This window comes from Echinops telfairi, unplaced genomic scaffold (genome assembly GCF_000313985.2).
Source record: "Echinops telfairi isolate 266 unplaced genomic scaffold, ASM31398v2 ScPeMD7_655;HRSCAF=1070, whole genome shotgun sequence".
Classification (NCBI taxonomy): Eukaryota; Metazoa; Chordata; class Mammalia; order Afrosoricida; family Tenrecidae; genus Echinops; species Echinops telfairi.
This window is the reverse complement of record NW_022104553.1, coordinates 8,265,476-8,270,767: the sequence shown is the minus strand read 5'-3', so window position 1 is coordinate 8,270,767 and position 5,292 is coordinate 8,265,476. Positions and strand designations below refer to the sequence as shown.

Below are 5,292 nucleotides of genomic sequence, written 5' to 3'. Positions count from 1 at the left end.
AAGCCTTCATGATCCAATGTTATTCTTTCTGATAGTCAGGCACAATCTTACTTCTTCATCCCACTGTGCAATAGCACTCATATAATCAGTGATTTCTTCATGAGGGCAGCAAATATTGAGTAGGGCTATGTCATAAAAATGAGTGTTCTAAGGTTAGCACTTATGATTAAGTGGGAGCTCAAAATCTATTCATCTATCTATGGTTTATATATGTCCCTGGTCCATTTTAGTGTCATTATCACTTTATTGGTGGAAAATAATTTCCATGGCTCAAACATTTGGCAATTCCTTTGATAATATCATTAATTTAGCGAATGGTATAGACTTTTAAATATTGTTTAGAAAAGGAAAGTATGCATGCATAGGACACATTTTTAGACTAAAATACAGGGATTTATTAATTTGTACAGATTAAAAACTCAAGTGAACAATGAGGTTGGAGTTAGGGCAACACATCCAATAATATTCATTCACTAAGGCAGCACTCTGCCTGCTGGGCTGAGATGTCAGAATAAAGCAGCGAAGGGGCAGTGGTCATTTGATTTCTATGGCTTGACTGCTGCTTCCGTAGGCATTGGTTATGGATCCAAGTAAAATGAAATTCTTGATAACTTCATTTTAAATTCTTATAAGCCATTTTTTTTTCACCTGGTAGTTTCTTACACTACAGTTACAAATTAACTGGATTGGCTTCTTGGATTCGAAGATCTATCAACCAAATTTGCAACAGGATTTCATCTCTTCCTTTTGAAGAATGCCTTTAAAAATGATGCCTTCCACGATCCAAACAAGTATGATTTCACGCTGAAATGTCTGAGCTGGATGCTCTGCCCTTCCTTATTCTCCCATGGTTCACACCAGGTGTGGTACGGCCCTCCATCTTCAATACCAGATGATTAGTTATTTCCCTGCTTTGTAATTATCTCTTTCAAAGGAGGCTAGAGGACTATTTGTCAACCATGGTTTAATAATAACTCTTCTTCCATCAAATAATTAACTTCTGTTGGAGTAAACCTTGTTTATAAGTAAAATAACTGGATCATAAGATTTATAATTTTACCAACTCACTGAAATTTTTAGGATTCAGCTTCCTAATATGTCAGTGGTTAAAATTGATTTTAGTCTTAGGTCGATTCAAGGTTAACATCCTATAATTTTTCAACGTAAGTGTATGTCTGTACATTTTTCTCACCAGGTGCTTTACGTTGACTCTGACTCATGGCCTCACATGCCCTTCAGAGTAGAACTGGGCTCCACTGGATTTTCAACAGCTTTCCATTTTCATTGGCCTATTGTCTAAGGTGGCTCTGGGTTGCTTCGCAGCCTCATGTATTAAGGGCTGGCACCAGAATCACCTAATAATGACATTATTTCTGAATAGCTCAGACTCTGAAGGAAACCCAAATGCTCAAACTCACCTTTTAAACTTTTGATACATAGTGAAAACAGAGCCATTTTAATTCTCACTCAGGTTGGCTTGCCACTTAATTAAGGTTACTACAGATGACTGGCCAATTGTTCGTTTGCAGTAGTAAGTCTGGGATACCAAGTATAAAATATTAAAGTCAATCTAATTATTTCTTATGCATTGGTGTTACCCAATAAGAATAAGAATACACTGTATGAGTAGTTATCCCAACAAGATATTCAGGAGGAAATTCCTAGACCACTGACTCCACTTTGAAGGAGGCTTTTTTTTTTTTTTTAACTGTACTTACTAGTACACTGCCGAAGCCCCGCACTAAACATAGAAGCTTCGGAAAGTTTGTGGGACAATTCCATTATCTTGTCATTCAATTCCCAAAGACTCTGGGAAGCCCTCTTGCACATGGAAAACAGTGGAGGGTCAGTAAATACTCGTGGAGCCGATGAAAGGGTTGCATAACTGATGTGCTGTTGTTTGTAGGTGTTATTGATTGGTTCTGACTCCTAGCACCCCAGGTACAAACAGAATGAAACATTGCCCCTTCCTAAGCCAACTTCACAGTTGTGGCTCAACTTGAGTCCCTTGTTAGAGCCCCTGGGTCAACCTCTTTTGCCGAGTGTTTCCCTCTTTTTCTCTGACCTTCTGCTTTACTAAACATGGCATCCTTTCACGGGGCTTGGCCACCGCCTGGCAACATGGCTACAGTACGTGTATCAAATGAGGTGGCTGCAAACACCTGGGTAAAGCACATCCTAGTCCTCCAAGTGACTCCTTTGATCTTCAATACTTACAGAGATCTTTTTGTGCTCGATTTATCCAACGTTATGCGTTGTTTGCTTTCTTGACGGCTGCTTCCATGGCCGTTGATGGTGGATCCAAGTCAAAGAAAATCTTTGATAACTTTAATATTTTCTCTGTTGATTGTGATGTTGCTTCTTGGTCCAGCTGTGAGGATGTGAGGTGCCCTGTTGGTGCAGTTAGCATGGTGCTGCTAACTTCAAGGCCGACAGTTGGAAACCACTCGCTGCTCTGAGTGAGAAAGGTCGCGTTCTACTCAGGTAGACAGTCCCTGGCCCGGAAACTCACAGAGGCAGCTCCACCCTGTCCTACAGGGTCCATACGAGTCAGCATCGACTTGATAGGAGTGAGCTTTTCAGTTTTTTGAGAACTTTTGGTTTCTTTACATTGAGTTATCACCCATTCTGGAGATTGAATTCTTTGAACCTCATCAGCAATGGCCTCAAATCCTCCTCACGTTCAGCCAGCCAGGTTATGTCATATGCGTGATACAGGTGGTTAATGTGCTTCTTCCTCTCCTATGTCACCTCCTTCTTCATATAGTCCAGCTTTGCAAATTATTGGGTCAACATACAGATTGAATAAGTACAGGGAAAGGATACAAACCACAGCTCTCCCGAGTTTAAATTATGCAGCATCCATTTGTTGTGTGAGAATGATGGCCTCTTGGTTTACTTATATGAGCACAAGGAAATGTTCTGGAATTCGGATTATTCTCAATATTATCCATAGTTTGCTACAATCCACACAGTTGGTTGACTGCCTTTGCATAGTCGATGAAACACAAGTGAACATCCTTCTGGTATTCTCTTTTTTCAGCCAAGATCCGTCTGATGTCAGTAATTATATTCCTGGTTCCATATCCTATTCTGAATTTACCTTCAGTTGCTGGCCATCCCCTGCACGGCAGCAATTGTTTTTGAATGAACTTCAGCACAATTTTCCACGTGCTATTAAGGATGCTGTTTGATAATTTCCACATCCTGTGTGGTCCCGTGTCTGTGGGATGGACACAAATATGGATCACTTCTAGTCTGTGACCTGTAGTGTTCGGCTTCCATTCTCATGGCTTCAATATGATTGCAGTAGCTCCAGCCATCATCTCTACATTCCAGTTGGGAGGAATTATATGTCTGGGTGAGAAGAAAGCCATGCTATTTTTAGTTGTCCCTGTACATGAGCAAATGCAAGCAGCTCCACAGAGCTTGGGTAGCATTTCATGTCTGTCTGGTTTTATACGACTCTCCTGGGATGTGAGAGAAGGTAAGAAAGGGAGCCCCTCACCAGGACCTGGGCAGACTACTGCTAGTTTGGTGGACAAAGGAGGCCAGGAATTGGCAACTGGCCATGCAACCATGATCTGCCACAGTGATAATGAGAGAGAGATACTGAAGATTGGGAAAATAAATAAAAAACAATAAAATTCTCTATTATTTTGCATTTAAAGCCAGTCTTATTTTCCTTTTGTCATGAGTAGGTGTCTCTGCTTGCTTGCTTACCTCAGGAAGACATTCAGGGAATAATGATAGATGTTATGTTTAATAGTTAAATAACAATGAGTCAGATACATCCTGTGTTGCAATACTTTTGCATACATGTATTTAAAATTTTTTTAAACATTAAGTGTATTGAAGTTGTACAGAAACTCACTGATTTGTAAGCGTCCGATGTTGGAATAAAATGCCTGCTTTTTTGTGAATGGATTGAAGTGAGAACATGGCAGTTTTTTATGTGTAAAGTGTTCTTGGGAGAATACATTTTTCCCTATTGGACAGAAGGAAGAGAACCGAGGAAGCACAAGGGAAAGGAAATTAAAATTGTATCCATAGTGTAGACTGGGAAGGAGTGTGAACTTTCAGCTGGCAGTAGTAAACATTGCAGAAGAAGGAGGAACCGAAATAAAACCTGACTTTTAAATTTCTTTTTTTTTTTAATAAAAGCTTTTTATGATGGGGAATTTCAAGCATATTCAAAAGTAGGAAGAATATTGGAATAAACTTGCATCACAAGCTTCAACAATTGTCCACCCACTGCCAATTTTGCTTCACTTACACATCTATTCATTATTTTGAAGCATATTTCAGACATCGTATAATTTCATCAGTATTAAAGCCTTTTATATCTCTGTTTTTAAATGGGAAGTTATCTTTATTATCAGCCACAGCTGAGTTCAAATTCTTACCCAGAACCAAGAACTGTGGGCCTTGGGCAAATTCTTTTTTTTTTTTTTGAGGTAAGCTGGTGCATAGGGACTGAGGTGTTTGCTATCAGCGATGCCACATTATTTTATGCTACTATTATTGGGCTTGCCATGCTGTGTTGGCTGTGTTTCTCTAAATAATCAGTTTTCTTTTTAAAAAATAATTCTGGCATTCAGGATGTACATATTTTTGTTTTAGAGGTTACTTTTACACTTATACCTTAAACAATATTTGTTGCCCCCTGATATTTAATTTAACATTTTCTATCTAGTGTCCTTCTTTTTCTTAAAATTAAATGATCATTTTATTGGGGGCTCTAACAGTTCTTTTTTTTTTTTTAATAAAAAAAAATCAGGGGAGAGCGCAAACGCAGTCCCCCACTACCACAAATGATGCAGTCGAGTTTCCCACATTTGGGGAAATCGCACGGGTCAGCACATCCGGAGTGCAATGGATAAGCCTCGCCCTGGGAAAACCACCTTCGTGATCATGGTAGCTCCCCTGCCAGGTAAGTATGGGCTTTAACAGTTCTAATAAGAATCCATACATCAATTGTATCAAGCATATCTGTACATATGTTGCCATCATTATTTTCTAAACATTTAGTTTCTATTGAGCCCTTATTATTTCCCTTGCCCATGGTTTCTGTTGGTCTTCCCCCCCACCCCCCCAGCCCCAGGAGGGGGAGGTTAAGACATCGATCATTGTGACCGTTCCTCTTCTTTGAAGTTCCTTTTACATATACATTTATTTATATTTTAAGTGCCAAATAGAAACCAGAAGAAAGCAAGCGGGCTAATATTTCCTGATCTTGAGAGATGTAATGAAGGCAAAGAAAGAGTGTAGGGCTATGTGTTAGTTTGGGTA

At 39.4% G+C, this 5,292-nt stretch overlaps 1 non-coding gene across 1 annotated transcript; it reads right to left on the bottom strand.

The window, feature by feature from the left end:
* Positions 1-4,777: 4,777 nt before the first annotated feature.
* On the bottom strand, positions 4,778-4,941 carry LOC115870441. The gene has a single exon (XR_004046713.1). It is a non-coding gene; the product is annotated as a U1 spliceosomal RNA (small nuclear RNA).
* Positions 4,942-5,292: the final 351 nt, after the last annotated feature.